Genomic DNA, 18800 nt, shown 5'->3' on the forward strand with positions numbered 1-18800 from the left:
TTCGATCATAGGAACTTGGAATCTGTACTGAATTTTTTAGCCAGAACAAACATTTTGTGCTTGGTAGCGAAAATAGATAAGTGTGCGGTGCAATATTTTTTTTTTTAAAACAAACCCCCTTTTAAACTCTTTCTAAAAATTCAATCTTTTTAGTCCGGTAAACGAAACATGGTGGCGTATAAATTACGACAACACCTATACGCCTAAAAATTTACAATTTGTTTTTCTTTTCATTCAAAATCTTTTTATTTAATTTTTTGAAAGTAGATTTAAATCTTGTAGGACGTGAAATTCAAAAGTAATACAAACATTTGACAATATTATTTTTATGGTGGAGGGTGTGGAGGACCAAATCTCCTGAAAAGAATTAATTATGAGTTATTTAATTATGAGTTTTTAATAAAAAAATATGTATAATGTTATCCTACGGTCCAAAACGCGATGGTTCAGCTGCTGCTAATATGACCATTGCCGATAGTCCCAAAATGGTTAAAAGAAATTTCATGATAATGCTTTGGTTTGTTAACGAAAGCGATAAACTTACTTTAGTTCGGAAATAGTGAAGCTTTTATATATAAAACTTTGACAACAATTGTGAACTTTTAGTACTCTTAAAGTCATGCCCAAGAATTAACAAATTTAAATTTATTACACACATCACAATGAAATCAAATCCAGTGGGACTTGATATATTCGGAGACATCTCTCTGGATCATATCATTGAGCAAAAATAGAATCGGGCTACGGGGTTTTCATGGCAAACAATTTTGTTATGTGTTTTATACTGATTTTCCAAGGCCTCCAATTATGTGATCTCATTAGCAGCTTTTGGTTTCAAGTTTAAGTAATGGCCATAAACCTATACATAGCCTCCATTGTTATGCTAAAAAATACTGTTTTAAACCCGATTTTAGGTATTACTGGGAATTTAATATATGTTTGCAAATATGTCATGCCCCCGTTAAATTCGATTCCATTGTGCTCTCAATATTACATTAAAGTAATTAATTCTCAGGCATGATTTTAGTAAAAAATAGTTTAAATTTATTATGCCCTACTGTTGTCTAAATTTTGAATATAATAGCTAATGTATTTTCTAACTAAATTATTTTGATTTAATCCGTTAACCAACCAACTGACATCATGAAATTTCTATTAACCATTTTGGGACTACGGGACTGGTATGATGAAGTTATTAATCAATAATAAAAAGCCCATAGTTATTTAAGCATTGCATACATTATTTCCAGGCATGATGCACCATACTCACCAAAAAAATAATATTGTCACTTATCACTTCCTACAAGATTTGAATCTACTTTCAGAACATTAAAATAAAAATGCTTTTGAATATTAAAAAAAAAGGTTAAGAATACCTTGAGACGTATGAGTGCTGTCGTAATATACACGCACCATGTCTTAGGACGAGTTTAAAACCGTTTTGTTTTTTAATAAAAATTGGTACAGCACACACTTATCTATTTTCGGGGAGCTAGCCCGGAATGTTTGTTCTTGCTACCAAACTCAGTATAGATTCAATGGATATTCGTGGATTTTTTTCAATATTTTTTCAATAATCGTGGATTTTTTAAAAAATATTTTTTCAATAATCGTGGATTTTTTAAAAAATATTTTTCAATAATCGTGGATTTTTTAAAAAATATTTATTCAATTATCGTGGATTTTTTAAAAAATATTTTTTCAATAATCGTGGATTTTAAAAAAAAAATATTTTTTCAATAATCGTGGATTTTTTAAAAAAATATTTTTTCAATAATCGTGTATTTTTTAAAAAATATTTTTTTTAATTATCATTTTTTTTTATAAAATATTTTTCAATAAACGTGGATTTATAAATTTTTTTTAATAATCTTGGTTTTTTTTAAATTTTTTTATTAATCGAAGATTTTTTAAAAATATTTTTTCAATAGTCAGGGATTTAAAAAAAATATTTTTTCAATAATCGTAGATTTTTTTAAAAAATATTTTTGCAATAATAGCTAATTTTTTAAAAAATATTTTTTCAATAATCGTGGATTTAAAAAAAAAAAAAATTAGTAATCGTGTATTTTTAAAAAAGAATATTTTTTTTAATAATCGTGTATTTTTTAAAAAAAAAGTATTTTTTTTTTAATTATATTTGTGCAATAATCGTGGATTTAAAACAAAAAAAATATTTTTTTAATAACCGTGGATTTTTTAAAAAATATTTTTTTCAATAAACGTGCATTTTTCAAAAAAAAAAATTAAATAATAGTGAGTTTTAAAAAAAAATAATAATCGTGGATTTAAAAAAAAATTAAATAATCGTGGATTTTTAAAAAAATATTTTTTCAATAATCTTGGATTTTTTAAAAAATATTTTTTCAATAATCGTAGATTTTTTAAAAAATATTTTTTCAATAATCGTAGATTTTTTAAAAAATATTTTTTCAATAATCGTGGATTTTTAAAAAATATTTTTTCAATAATCGTGGATTTTTTAAAAAATATTTTTTCAATAATCGTGGATTTTTTAAAAAATATTTTTTCAATAATCGTGGACTTTTTAAAAAATATTTTTTTCAATAATCGTGGATTTTTTAAAAAATATTTTTTTCAATAATCGTGGATTTTTTAAAAAATATTTTTTTCAATAATCGTGGATTTTTTAAAAAATATTTTTTCAAAAATCGTGGATTTTTTAAAAAATATTTTTTCAATAATCGTGGATTTTTTAAAAAATATTTTTTCAATAATCGTGGATTTTTTAAAAAATATTTTTTCAATAATAGTGGATTTTTTAAAAAATATTTTTCAATAATCGTGGATTTTTTAAAAAATATTTTTTCAATAATCGTGGATTTTTTAAAAAATATTTTTTTTAATAATCGTGGATTTTTTAGAAAATATTTTTTCAATAATCGTGGATTTTTTAAAAAATATTTTTTCAAAAAACGTGAATTTTTTAGAAAATATTTTTTCAATAATCGTGGATTTTTTAAAAAGATATTTTTAAATAATCGTGGATTTAAAAAAAAAAATAAAATTTCAATAATCGTGGATTTTTTAAAAAACATTTTTTCAATAATCGTGGATTTTTTAAAAAATATTTTTTCAAAAATCTTGGATTTTTTAAAAAATATTTTTTCAAAAATCGTGGATTTTTTAAAAAATATTTTTTCAAAAATCGCGGATTTTTTTAAAAATAATTTTTCAATAATCGTGGATTTTTTTAAAAATATTTTTCAATAATCATGGATTTTTTTAAAAATATTTGTGCAATAATCGTGGATTTTTTAAAAAATATTTTTTCAATAATCACATCACAATCTTATCTATTTTCGGCGAGCTAGCACTATTATAAATTCAATGGATAATCGTAGATTTTTTTATAAAATATTTTTTCAATAATCGTGGATTTTTTAAAAAATATTTTTTCAATAATCGTGGATTTTTTTAAAAATATTTTTTCAATAATCGTGGATTTTTTAAAAAATATTTTTTCAATAATCGTGGATTTTTTAAAAAATATTTTTTCAAAAATCGTGGATTTTTTAAAAAATATTTTTTCAAAAATCGCGGATTTTTTTAAAAATAATTTTTCAATAATCGTGGATTTTTTTAAAAATATTTTTCAATAATCATGGATTTTTTTAAAAATATTTGTGCAATAATCGTGGATTTTTTAAAAAATATTTTTTCAATAATCACATCACAATCTTATCTATTTTCGGCGAGCTAGCACTATTATAAATTCAATGGATAATCGTAGATTTTTTTATAAAATATTTTTTCAATAATCGTGGATTTTTTAAAAAATATTTTTTCAATAATCGTGGATTTTTTTAAAAATATTTTTTCAATAATCGTGGATTTTTTAAAAAATATTTTTTCAATAATCGTGGATTTTTTAAAAAATATTTTTTCAATAATCGTGGATTTTTTAAAAAATATTTTTTCAATAATCGTGGATTTTTTAAAAATATTTTTTTATTATCGTGGATTTTATAAAAAATATTTTTTCAATAATCGTGGATTTTTTAAAAAATATTTTTTCAATAATCGTGGATTTTTTAAAAAATATTTTTTCAATAATCGTGGATTTTTTAAAAAATATTTTTTCAATAATCGTGGATTTTTTAAAAAATATTTTTTCAATAATCGTGGATTTTTTAAAAAATATTTTTTCAATAATCGTGGATTTTTTAAAAAATATTTTTTCAATAATCGTGGATTTTTTAAAAAATATTTTTTCAATAATCGTGGATTTTTTAAAAAATATTTTTTCAATAATCGTGGATTTTTTAAAAAATATTTTTTCAATAATCGTGGATTTTTTAAAAAATATTTTTTCAATAATCGTGGATTTTTTAAAAAATATTTTTTCAATAATCGTGGATTTTTTAAAAAATATTTTTTCAATAATCGTGGATTTTTTAGAAATCGTGGATTTTTTAAAAATTATTTTTCAAAAATCGTGGAATTTTTTTAAAAAATTATTTTTTAAAAATCGTGGATTTTTTTTTAAAAAATATTTTTCAAAAATCGTGGATTTTTTTAAAAAATATTTATTCAACAACTGTGGATTTTTAAAAAAATATTTTTTCAATATTTTTTAAAAAATATTTTTGCAAAAATCGTGGATTTAAAAAAAATATTTTTTCAATAATCGTGGATTTTTTAAAATATTTTTTCAATAATCGTGGATTTTTTAAAATATTTTTTCAATAATCGTGGATTTTTTAAAATATTTTTTCAATAATCGTGGATTTTTTAAAATATTTTTTCAATAATCGTGGATTTTTTAAAATATTTTTTCAATATCTTTGTTATCATAGAAATCGAGTTGAATATTTCATTTTGAAAAGAAATAAAAAATTAAAACCAAAATCCTTTTTTTCTTGCAAATTTATTAGGTGTTGTATACGTGGCGACAATACAAATACGCCATGTGGCATTTCATATTGTTTTATCATTTTTATATAGTATTTAATAACTGTAACATTTTCACCCAGGCCTGATCTGCTGAGCATATGGCAAATGTTGCTGATAGTCCCAAAATGGCTAATAGAAACTTCATGACGTTGGTTATTGGTTGGCTAACGAAATAGATCAACTTACTCTATTTCGGAAATTTTTAAACTTTTATATCTAAAATTTAGACAGAAAATGGGCACAAACAATTTAAGATGTGTGCTACTAAAAGCATGACCCAGAATTAATTGCTATAAATGCATTATTGAGAGCAGTAAAAAATTATACTTAATGGGAATGAATTCTCATGGATCATCACAACAATAAACGTCATCACTACAATAAACGTACCACATTATAGTAATTAATTCTCGGCCATGCATTTAGCAAAAAAAAAAAACTATTTTATATTTATTCTGCCCAACTGTTGTCTAAATTTTGGATATAAAACGTAAAGTATTTACGAACTAAATTTATTTGATTTAATTCGTTAAAGAACCAAACATCACCATGAAATTTCTATTGACGATTTTGGGACTATCAGCAATGGCCATATTGGCAGAAGCCAGACTACGGGACTACTCGTATGATAAAATTATTAATAAATAACAAGTCCATATTTATTAAGGCATTGCATATATTATTTCCAGGCAAGGTGACCACTACGATCCATACTAGAGTTGTGTAATCTAGTTCCTAGTTCCTTGTACTAGTTCCAACACGTATGAGTAACATCATGAAATATAACGTGTGATATTAAGTATACGCAGTTTGTTCAAGGAAAAAATGTGGGCCATTGGAACTACGATGTGAACTAGATACGTACCACCACCTCCATTCTAAACTAAAAAATTAATATTATCAATTGTTTGTACTATATTTTAATATCACTTCTTATAAAATTTTAATCTATTTCCAGAACAATAAAATTAAAATGGTTTTGAATATTTAAAAAAAAAAACTAAGAATACTTTGAGGCGTATGAGTGCTGTAGTAATATATACGCCACAATGTCTCATTTACTGGACAAAAACGGATGAGTTTTTAGAAGGAGTTTTAAAGCGTTTTTTTTTTTGATAAAAAATTGGTACAGCACACACCTATCTGTTTTTGGGATGCTAGCACAGAATGTTTGTTCTTGATACCAAACTCAGTATAGATTCCAAGCTCCTTTAATGTAATATTATCAAATGTTTGAAAGTTTTTTTAAGTACATGGGATATTAATACAGATAAACAGGAAATATCTGGTAACTAAATGCCTTTAAAGAAGAGTTAAGTTCTTCACCACTGAACCCCCTCCAACATAAAATAAAGTAAACTATAATAGACTACTTCGTTTACTTTCTTTTACGAAAGATCTTACGGACATGTCTATATCGAGTGAGAATTAGTTATCATTGAAAATATATATACCTCATAGGATTGCAAATGATTATTTCTCTACGTTTCAATGGGAAAAATCTACGAAAGATCTACGGACCTATCTGCGTTGACGGTGAATATCGACGTCGTATGAACCACGAGCTGTATCTGCTATACAAGGACATCAATATAGTTAAACGTATCGAGATGCAGCGATTGCGTTGGCTAGGCCATATAATAAGAATGAGCGATGATAAAACCGCTAAAAAGGCGTATAAATTCGAGCCACATGGCGGTGCACGCAGAATTGGCAGGCCAAAGAATAGATGGCGCAAACAAGTGGATGATGAGATGACAAGGCGCGGTATTCCAGAGTGCGAAGCAACAAATAGAGAGAATTGGAGATCTTTTCTTAGTTCGGTCAATGGAACAAATGTTCTGTAATGGCCCAGCTAAGTAAGTAAGTAAGTAATATATGAACATACCCTCTGAATATACACTTCTTTCAAAATTTAAATCGGTCTTCAGAATATATTAGGTTTATCTAAAAGCACTCGAGTAACAAGAAAAAATCTGTAGTGCCTGGAGGCGTATACGGATTGTCGTTAAGTAAACACCACCCATTACATAAAGTAGAAAAAATAATAGGTTTAATAAAAGCGTTTCAAAAAATTTTATCTGAATTGAATACAATGTAGCCCTCACACTAGCCTACTTCCGAATCTGGAATGGTTTTTCTTGGAGCTGAACTCAAGATAGACTTTAGGTGCCCCGCATTTTTGGATTGGATTTTCAATTGACATCAAGTTGAAGTACATTATCCTTTACTCAAGCTTTTCGTTGATATTTCGATATTACCCTACTGCTGAAACCATCAACAATTTTAAATGCAAATTACTTTTTTTAGTTAGAATACCCTCATCCATCCTCACAATATGATGAGACACCTTTGTCAGATTTTGACAGATTTGGGTATGCTATTTGTCCGCATTTGTCTCTTTAGAAGAAAATCAATTTTTTCCAGTTCAGTTATATTCATGTTCTGATGCTTTTACCTTCGGCCGATATGAATTCAAAAGAATTCTTTACTATAGCATCCTCATTCATTGTCATTGTCACCACATTACCTAGTTCGGAAAATAAATTATTGTATTATCAGTTGGCAGAAATTTAAGGAACATAAAAACATTTACATGGCATGAAAATAATGTTCCATATACCATTTTATTTAGAATAATTAATTACAAATTTTCGTTTTAAAATAATATATTAAAATTAACAATTGCTTACGTGGCGTATACATAGCGTCAGTAATTATACGCAACATTGTACCGCACCAAATTAATTAGGGGAATCTTATCAGTAGTTTGATTATGTACCTGATTTTTATTCCTTAACGACAAAAATCGGTAGAAATTAAAGCGCAAAATGTTGAACGAAAATTAAAAAGAATTATTGGCACTTAAATATTTTTTCCACATGACGACGATTGTCAGTAAATTTTGTCGTAAACTAGTTAGAAAATCGACCACAGATTTCAAAATTAAGAATGTTGAAAAATTATGTAAATTTATTATGAAAACCATTTTATTAATCCATGTATTTAAGACAACAATTGTCAAACTATTGCTGGTGGCTCGGCAGTAGTGTTAGTTTGAGGAAAATGAAATGACATCCACAACAAATATACAGGCAAACAAAAATATAAATTAAAATATTGCTATTTTTTAAGAATTTTCCATAATGTGAAACTTTACCCTACATCAACCCCTAGAATATGTTAAAATATAAAATAATCTAACGAGGCACAAGCAATGACCCAAGGCGTATTAGTATTAGTATTGTCAAATGTTTACAAAAAACAACTTTTTGAGAATCTAATTTATGATCTGTTTTTTTTTTAATATTATTTTTTTAATATATACAATTGAATGCGAATATGAATAGAAGAAGTTTAAAAAATTGTCTATCAAAATCAAATTTCACAATATTTGTCAAAGCCCTTACAGTAATGTTTTCCCAGAGTATTTCAGTTTTGTAAAACCTCTCTACAAAGGGTTTCATACATTGTTCAAAACTACATTCGGGATCGTTGATAATAAATTGGTTCCATATTATTGAGTTAAGATAGAATAGGGATCAACTGCCCTCTTCCCTTACGAAGTTTTCATGGCAAATAATTTTGTTATGATTTTTGTATTGATTTTCCAAGGCCTCAAATTATATGATCTCATTTGGTCAGTGGTTTTAAGTTTAAGTGGTGACTATAAACATATTCATAACCACAATTGTTATGCTAAAAATATTGTTTTAAATCTGATTCGGTATTATTGAAAATTTACTATTTGTTTACAAATATGTCATGCCTCATTAGATTCTATTTTACTGTACTCTCAATAATCCACTAAACTAATTAATTCTCGGCCATGCCTTTAATAAAAAATATTTTAAGTTTTTCATGGCCAAATGTTCTCAATTTTGAATATAAAAGCTAAAATCTTTTCACACTAAAGTAAGTTGATCTATTTCGTTAACCAAACAACTGTCATCATGAAATTTCTATTAACCATTTTGGGACTATCAGCAATGGCCATATTTGCAGCAGCTGAACCACAGACATGGAGAATGTATGTTAACATTATAATTATATAACAAATGCATGGCTAATTAAGTTTGTTTTTCTCTTCTTCCAGGGATCTCGGCGGTGGAACCAGCGAATAACAATTGCAAATCAATTCCAACAAGCTTTAAATCTACTTTCAGAAAATTAAATAAAAGGATTTTGAATATTAAGAAAAACTAATAATACTTTGAGGCGTATAAGTGTTGTCGTAATGTAGACGCCATTATGTTCCGTTTACTGGATAAAAAAGGGGAGGGGAGTTTTTGAGTAAACTACAAAACGTCGATTTTTAAAAAAATATTTTTTAAAAAAAATCGTGCACTTAATTTTTTTTAATAATTGTGGATTTTTAAAAATATTTTTTCAATCGTGGATTTTTTAACAAATATTTATTTAACAATAGTGCATTTTTTAAAAAATATTTTTTTCAATATCGTGGATATTTTAAAAAATATTTTTTCAATAATAGTGGTTTAAAAAAAATATTTTTTAATAATCGTAATTTTTTAAATTTTTTTGTTTAAAAAAAATATTTTTCAAAAATCGTATTTTTTTAAATTTTTTTTGTTTAAAAAATATATTTTTATAAAATGGTGGATGTTTTAAAAAATATTTTTTTAATAATAGTGCATTTTTTAAAAAATATTTTTTCACTAATCGTGAATTTTTTAAAAAATACTTTTTCTATAATCGGGGATTTCGAATAGATTGCAAGTTCCTTTAAATAACTTTCATAAAATGACTTTTTCTTCGAGACTTCTTAAAAAACACTTTTTTTGGTGCAAATGTATTCGTTGTCGTATACGTGGCGACAACACTAATACGCAATGTGGCAATGTTTTATCGTTTTCATATATTCTTTGTTTGGACTTCTTCCGCACGGGAAAGTCTTAGAAACAAGTGGCAATATTAAATACAACAAGTAAAAAAGCGTTAAGTTCGACCGGGCCGAACTTTTCATACCCTCCACCATAAAATATTCTGAACTAAAAGGGAATTATTATTTTCTATCCTGTCCACAATTTAAGGCGGAGACATTCTGTGACCACTGATACTTATAATAAGGTAAAAAAATGTATATAGAAATGTCTTCAATCGGCTGACAACCTTATATGGGGATAAATCAAAATGTGGACCTATGTTGATAACTGTTGGTGGAGATGTTTTGTGACCACTGGGAACCTCAAATGTCGAATTACAAATAGTTCGGTTAAACATTGTTGTTTGAATCCTCAAAACACCGAAAATCGGGAGGTACCGTTATATGGGGGCAATAGAAAACCATGGACCTATGTTGACAGTTTTCGGTGGAGATGTTTTGTGGCCACTGGAAACCTCAAACGTCAAATTACGTCAAATTCAGTATATTTTCATATTTTTTTCGACCAACGGCTCCAGAGATATCCCGCCTTGAAAAAGTCGAATTTTGTAAAAACTATATCCATAGAAATACTCATAACTTCTTTAATATTGGTCCAATTTGAAAAATCTTTTTTTGTATGGTTTGTTGTTTTATCATCTATTTAATAGAAAATAGAAAAAAAATTGCACAGTGGGCTTGGACGCAATTTTTGCGATTTAAATTTTGAAATCAATTTTTACCAATGATGCACCTCTTCGATTTTCTTGAAATTTTTTTATAGGTGTCGTATACGTGAGGATAATACTAATACGCCATAAGATATTTCGTTTTAATTTGTTTTATTTTAACACATTCTTTTTTAAAGAATATTTTTTCTTTAATCGTGAATTTTTTAACAAATATTATTTTTTATAATCGATTCTAGAGTAAGTTTAATAATAGAAAAATTTACCACCAAAATTCTGAAATAGTCAAGCGAAGTATGGCCCAATTCTATTTTATAGTATCTAATAATCTTATCATAGTTGCCCAGGCCTGATCTGCTGTGCATGCCGCAAACATTGTTGATAGTCCCAAAATGGCTAATAGAATCTTCATGACGATGGTTGTTGGTTGGTTAACGAAATAGATCAACTTACTTTAGTTCGGAAATGATTAAGCTCTTATATCTAAAACTTTGACAGAAATGTGGCACAAACAACTTAAAATATCTGTAACTAAAAGCATGACCCAGGATTAATTGGAATTATTAATTATTAATGAATTATTCAGAGCTGTAAAAAATTAAACTTAATGGGAATGCATTGTCATGGAACATCACAACAATAACCGTGGATTTTTTAACTAATATTTTGTCATCCATCATTACAACATTAAACGTAGATTTTTTAAAGAGTATTTTTTCATCCATCATCACAACAATAATCGTGGATTTTTTAAAAAATATTTGTTTCAATAATCGTGGATTTTTTAAAAAATATTTTTTCAAAAATAGTGGATTTTTTAAAAAAATATTTTTTTCAATAATCGTGGATTTTTTAAAAAATATTTTTTCAATAATCGTGGATTTTTTAAAAAATATTTTTTCAATAATCGTGGACTTTTTAAAAAATATTTTTTCAATAATTGTGGATTTTTTAAAAAATATTTTTTCAATAATCGTGGATTTTTTAAAAAATATTTTTTCAATAATCGTGGATTTTTTAAAAAATTTTTTTTATTAATCGTGGATTTTTTAAAAAATATTTTTTCAATAATCGTGGATTTTTTAAAACATATTTTTTCAATAATCGTGGATTTTTTAAAAAATATTTTTTCAATAATCGTGGATTTTTTAAAACATATTTTTTCAATAATCGTGGATTTTTTAAAAAATATTTTTTTAATAATCGTGGATTTTTTAAAACATATTTTTTCAATAATCGTGGATTTTTTAAAAAATATTTTTTAAAAAATATTTTTTTAAAAAATCCACGATTATTGAAAAAATATTTTTTTAAAAATCCACGATTATTGAAAATATATTTTTTTAAAAATCCACGATTATTGAAAATATATTTTTTTAAAAATCCACGATTATTGAAAAAATATTTTTTAAAAAATCCACGATTATTGAAAAAATATTTTTTAAAAAATCCACGATTATTGAAAATATATTTTTGAAAAAATCCACGATTATTGAAAATATATTTTTTTAAAAATCCACGATTATTGAAAATATATTTTTTTAAAAATCCACGATTATTGAAAATATATTTTTTTAAAAATCCACGATTATTGAAAAAATATTTTTTAAAAAATCCACGATTATTGAAAAAATATTTTTTAAAAAATCCACGATTATTGAAAATATATTTTTGAAAAAATCCACGATTATTGAAAATATATTTTTTTAAAAATCCACGATTATTGAAAATATATTTTTTTAAAAATCCACGATTATTGAAAAAATATTTTTTAAAAAATCCACGATTATTGAAAAAATATTTTTGAAAAAATCCACGATTATTGAAAAAATATTTTTGAAAAAATCCACGATTATTGAAAAAATATTTTTGAAAAAATCCACGATTATTGAAAAAATATTTTTTAAAAAATCCACGATTATTGAAAAAATATTTTTTAAAAAATCCACGATTATTGAAAAAATATTTTTTAAAAAATCCACGATTATTGAAATTTTTTTTTTTTTTTTTAAATCCACGATTATTGAAATTTTTTTTTTTTTTTTTTAAATCCACGATTATTGAAAATTTTTTTTTTTAAAAATCCACGATTATTGAAAAATATTTTTTAAAAAATCCACGATTATTGAAAAAATATTTTTTAAAAAATCCACGATTATTGAAAAAATATTTTTTAAAAAATCCACGATTATTGAAAAAATATTTTTTAAAAAATCCACGATTATTGAAAAAATATTTTTTAAAAAATCCACGATTATTGAAAAAATATTTTTTAAAAATCCACGATTATTGAAAAAATATTTTTTAAAAAATCCACGATTATTGAAAAAATATTTTTTAAAAAATCCACGATTATTGAAAAAATATTTTTTAAAAAATCCACGATTATTGAAAAAATATTTTTTAAAAAATCCACGATTATTGAAAAAATATTTTTTAAAAAATCCACGATTATTGAAAAAATATTTTTTAAAAAATCCACGATTATTGAAGAAATATTTTTTAAAAAATCCACGATTATTGAAAAAATATTTTTTAAAAAATCCACGATTATTGAAAAAATATGTTTTAAAAAATCCACGATTATTGAAAAAATATTTTTTAAAAAATCCACGATTATTGAAAAAATATTTTTTAAAAAATCCACGATTATTGAAAAAATATTTTTTAAAAAATCCACGATTATTGAAAAAATATTTTTTAAAAAATCCACGATTATTGAAAAAATGTTTTTTAAAAAATCCATGATTATTGAAAAAACGTTTTTTAAAAAATCCACGATTATTGAAAAAATATTTTTAAAAAATCCACGATTATTGAAAAAATATTTTTTAAAAAATCCACGATTATTGAAAAAATATTTTTTAAAAAATCCACGATTATTGAAAAAATATTTTTTAAAAAATCCACGATTATTGAAAAAATATTTTTTAAAAAATCCACGATTATTGAAAAAATATTTTTTAAAAAATCCACGATTATTGAAAAAATATTTTTTAAAAAATCCACGATTATTGAAAAAATATTTTTTAAAAAATCCACTATTATTGAAAAAATATTTTTTGAAAAATCCACTATTATTTAAAAGAATCCACGATTATTGAAAAAATATTTTTTAAAAAATCCACGATTATTGAAAAAATATTTTTTAAAAAATCCACGATTATTGAAAAAATATTTTTTAAAAAATCCACGATTATTGAAAAAATATTTTTTAAAAAATCCACGATTATTGAAAAAATATTTTTTAAAAAATCCACTATTATTTAAAAGAATCCACGATTATTGAAAAAATATTTTTTAAAAAATACACGATTATTGAAAAAATATTTTTTTTAAAAAATCCACTATTATTGAAAATATATTTTTTAAAAAATCCATGATTATTGAAAAAACGTTTTTTAAAAAATCCACGATTATTGAAAAAATATTTTTAAAAAATCCACGATTATTGAAAAAATATTTTTTAAAAAATCCACGATTATTGAAAAAATATTTTTTAAAAAATCCACGATTATTGAAAAAATATTTTTTAAAAAATCCACGATTATTGAAAAAATATTTTTTAAAAAATCCACGATTATTGAAAAAATATTTTTTAAAAAATCCACGATTATTGAAAAAATATTTTTTAAAAAATCCACGATTATTGAAAAAATATTTTTTAAAAAATCCACTATTATTGAAAAAATATTTTTTAAAAAATCCACTATTATTTAAAAGAATCCACGATTATTGAAAAAATATTTTTTAAAAAATCAACGATTATTGAAAAAATAATTTTTTAAAAAATCCACGATTATTGAAAAAATATTTTTTAAAAAATCCACGATTATTGAAAAAATATTTTTTTTAAAAAATCCACTATTATTGAAAAAATATTTTTTAAAAAATCCACAATTATTGAAAAAATATTTTTTAAAAAATCCACGATTATTGAAAAAATATTTTTTAAAAAATCCACGATTATTGAAAAAATATTTTTTAAAAAATCCACGATTATTGAAAAAATTTTTTTTAAAAAATCCACGATTATTGAAAAAAATATTTTTTAAAAAATCCACGATTATTGAAAAAATATTTTTTAAAAAATCCACGATTATTGTTGTGATGATGGGTGAAAAAATACTCTTTAAAAAATCTACGTTTAATGTTGTAATGATGGATGACAAAATATTAGTTAAAAAAATCCACGTTTATTGTTGTGATGTTCCATGAAAATGCATTCCCATTAAGTTTAATTTTTTACAGCTCTGAATAATTCATTAATAATTAATAATTCCAATTAATCCTGGGTCATGCTTTTAGTTACAGATATTTTAAGTTGTTTGTGCCACATTTCTGTCGAAGTTTTAGATATAAGAGCTTAATCATTTCCGAACTAAAGTAAGTTAATCCATTTCGTTAACCAACCAACAACCATCGTCATGAAGATTCTATTAGCCATTTTGGGACTATCAACAATGTTTGCGGCATGCACAGCAGATCAGGCCTGGGCAACTATGATAAGATTATTAGATACTATAAAATAGAATTGGGCCATACATCGCTTGACCATTTCAGAATTTTGGTGGTAAATTTTTCTATTATTAAACTTACTCTAGAATCGACTATAAAAAAAAATATTTGTTAAAAAATTCACGATTAAAGAAAAAAAATCTTTAAAAAAGAATGTGTTAAAATAAAACAAATTAAAACGAAATATCTTATGGCGTATTAGTATTGTCCTCACGTATACGACACCTATAAAAAAAATTTCAAGAAAATCGAAGAGGTGAATCATTGGTAAAAATTGATTTCAAAATTTAAATCGCAAAAATTGCATCCAAGCCCACTGTGCATTTTTTTCTATTTTTTTATTAAATAGATGATAAAACAACAAACCATACGAAAAAAGATTTTTCAAATTGGACCAATATTAAAAATGTTATGAGTATTTCTATGCATATAGTTTTTACAAAATTCGACTTTTTCAAGGCGGGATATCTCTGGAGCCGTTGGTCGAAAAAAATATGAAAATATACTGAATTTGACGTAATTTGACGTTTGAGGTTTCCAGTGGCCACAAAACATCTCCACCGAAAACTGTCAACATAGGTCCATGGTTTTCTATAGCCCCCATATAACGGTACCTCCCGATTTTCGGTGTTTTGAGGATTCAAACAACAATGTTTAACCGAACTATTTGTAATTCGACATTTGAGGTTCCCAGTGGTCACAAAACATCTCCACCAACAGTTATCAACATAAGTCCACACTTTGATTTATCCCCATATAAGGTAGTCAGCCGATTGAAGACATTTCTATATACATTTTTTTACCTTATTTAGGTATCAGTGGTCACAGAATGTCTCCGCCCTCAATTGTGGACAGGATAGAAAATAATAAATCCCTTTTAGTTCAGAATATTTTATGGTGGAGGGTATAAAAATTTCGACCCGGTCGAACTTAACGCTTTTTCATTTGTTGTATTTAATATTGCCACTTGTTTCTAAGACTTTCCTGTGCGGAAGAAGTCCAAACAAAGAATATATGAAAACGATAAAACATTGCCACATTGCGTATTAGTGTTGTCGCCACGTATACGACAACGAATACATTTGCACCAAAAAAAGGTTTTTTTAAGAAGTCTCGAAGAAAAAGTCATTTTAAAAAAGTTATTTAAAGGAACTTACAATCTATTCGAAATCAGCGATTATAGAAAAAGTATTTTTTTAAAAAATTCACGATTATTGAAAAAATATTTTTTAAAACATCCACGATTTTATAAAAATATATTTTTTAAACAAAAAAATTTAAAAAAATACGATTTTTGAAAATTATTTTTTTTTAAACTACTATTATTGAAAAAATATTTTTTAAAAAATCCACGATTATTGAAAAAATATTTTTTAAAAAATGCACTATTATTAAAAAAGTATTTTTTAAAAAATACACGATTGAAAAAATATTTGTTAAAAAATCCACGATCATTAAAAAATATTTTTAAAAATGCACAATTATTCTAAAAAAAATTAAATCCACGATTTTTTTAAAAAAATATTTTTTTTTAAATCCACGTTTTGTAGTGGCACCCAAAAACTCCCCTCCCTTTTTAATCCAGTAAACGGAACATGGTGACGTCTACATTACGACAACACTTATACGCCTCAAAGTATTATTAGTTTTTCTTAATATTCAAAATCCTTTTATTTAATTTTCTGAAAGTAGATTTAAAGCTTGTTGGAATTGATTTTCAATTGTTATTCGCTGCTACCACCCCCGAGATCCCTAGAAAAATAGATAAAAATCTTAATTAGCCATGCATTTGCTATATATCTAATATGTTAACATACATTCTCCATGTCTGTGGTTCAGCTGCTGCGAATATGGCCATTGCTGATAGTCCCAAAATGGTTAATAGAAATTTCATGATGACGGTTGGTTGGTTAACGAAATAGATCAACTTTGCTGCGAAAATATTTAAGCTTTTATATCCAAAATTTAGAACATTTGGCCATGAAAAACTTAAAATATTTTTTTGCTAAAAGCATGGCCAAGAATTAATTACTTTAGTGGATTATTGAGAGTACAATAAAATAGAATGAGACATGACATATTTGCAAATATTAAACTTCCAAAAGTACCCTTAATTCAATTTAACAACAATATATTTCGCATAATAAAGAAGGTTATGAATAGGTTTATAGCCACCATCTTAAATCTGTTAATGAACCTGCTAATGAAATCATATAATTTGAGGCCTTCGACAATCAGTACAAAATTCATAACAAAACAAGTAAGAAAGTATCAGTCGGCTTTGCCGTGCTATGTGAATTTAAACTTTGAACTTTTGTGGGGGTGGTACCATAATGAGAAGACCGATATAGGCCATTTTCAACTAAATTTGGACAAAATATTAGGAGATCCAAAGTTTGGACCAAATTGGCTCCGTGTATACCATTTTAGTGATATTTTTTAAATATTATTGCTCATATTCGAACTGATACTAAGTTTGGACAAAATATGACGAAGGCCATATTTCGGACCAAATCGGTTGATCAGTTTGAGAGTTATCCTGCTCTCCAGCCACTACATATGGTGCCATAGGGGTTTTTTACAAGGTTTACCGTCGTAATGGAGGCAGCAAATGCAATTTGGTTCAACAAAAATCAAAGTAATTCGAGAGCAGGTTTTAGAGTAAACTTATTCGTAATTTTGTGTGTTTTGATGGGTACCCGAAGGAGTAGACAAATACGGACCATATTCGAACCTGATCTATATCTGGTAGATATATTAAGAAGTGTAAAGTATGGACCAAACCGGTCACTCCTTTCAAGAGTAATCGTGCGAACATTTTTGAACTTTTGTGGGGGGGTACCCCCCAGGAGTGGACCGATGTGGCTTATGTTCCAACTTAAACTATGTTTGGACAAAATATTACGAATGCCAAATCTGTTGATCCGTTCAAAAGTTATCGTGAATCCAACCACTACACACGGTGTATAGGGGTTGTTTGCATCTTTCAGGCTATTTTCTTAGGAAGTATGGACTTCCCCCTGATGAAACTTAAACCATCGTATGGGGGGCAGTGAATACAATTCGTTACAACAAAAACCAAAGTGATTCGAGAGCGGGTCCTAAACTGAACATTTCCGAAATTTTGTGTGGGAGGTACCCAAAGGAGTGGACCGATTAAGTCCATATTGGAACCTCATCTAAGTTTGGTAGAAATTTAACGATGTTCGTGGATTTAAAAAAAAAAATCCATAATCGTTGATTTTTTAAAAAAAAAATCATTTTTCAATAATCGTGGATTTAAAAAAAAAAATCCATAATCGTGGATTAAAAAAAAAAATATTTTTCAATAATCGTGGATTTTTAAAAAAAAAATTCAATAATCGTGGATTTAAAAAAAAATATTTTTTCAATAATCGTGGATTTAAAAAAAATATTTTTTCAATAATCTTGGATTTTTCAAAAAATATTTTTCAATAATCGTGGATTTTAAAAAAATATATTTTTTCAATAATCGTGGATTTTTTTAAAAAATATTTTTTCAATAATCATGGATTTTTTTTAAAAAATATTTTTTCAATAATCGTGGATTTTTTATAAAAAATATGCTTTCAATAATCGTGGATTTTTTATAAAAAATATTTTTTCAATAATCGTGGATTTTTAATAAAATATTTTTTCCACAATCGTGGATTTTTCAAAAAAATTTTTTTCAATAATCGAGGATTCTTTAAAAAATATTTTTTTTCAATTATCGTGGATTTTTTATAAAAAAATATTTTTTCAATTATCGTGGATTTTTTATAAAAAAA

General features: G+C 24.9%; 5 long non-coding RNA genes across 5 annotated transcripts in view; 2 read left to right on the forward strand and 3 right to left on the reverse strand.

Annotated features, from left to right (window-relative positions):
* Positions 1 to 18800, reverse strand: part of LOC141393851 (uncharacterized) — a 394506-nt gene that overhangs the window by 129357 nt on the left and 246349 nt on the right. The window lies entirely within an intron of this gene.
* LOC141392667 (uncharacterized) lies at positions 218 to 854 on the reverse strand. Its single transcript, XR_012409842.1, has 2 exons — positions 429 to 854; positions 218 to 357 (listed from the first exon to the last, which is right to left on the reverse strand). It is a non-coding gene; the product is annotated as an uncharacterized lncRNA (long non-coding RNA).
* On the forward strand, positions 5401 to 5917 carry LOC141392668 (uncharacterized). The gene is made up of 2 exons (XR_012409843.1): positions 5401 to 5540; positions 5607 to 5917. It is a non-coding gene; the product is annotated as an uncharacterized lncRNA (long non-coding RNA).
* Positions 8807 to 9126, forward strand: LOC141392669 (uncharacterized). The gene is made up of 2 exons (XR_012409844.1): positions 8807 to 8947; positions 9014 to 9126. It is a non-coding gene; the product is annotated as an uncharacterized lncRNA (long non-coding RNA).
* LOC141392671 (uncharacterized) lies at positions 16649 to 17027 on the reverse strand. Its single transcript, XR_012409845.1, has 2 exons — positions 16827 to 17027; positions 16649 to 16761 (listed from the first exon to the last, which is right to left on the reverse strand). It is a non-coding gene; the product is annotated as an uncharacterized lncRNA (long non-coding RNA).

Source organism: Musca autumnalis, unplaced genomic scaffold (assembly GCF_047663935.1).
Source record: "Musca autumnalis isolate F117 unplaced genomic scaffold, ASM4766393v1 scaffold_2, whole genome shotgun sequence".
In the NCBI taxonomy this organism is placed as follows: Eukaryota; Metazoa; Arthropoda; class Insecta; order Diptera; family Muscidae; genus Musca; species Musca autumnalis.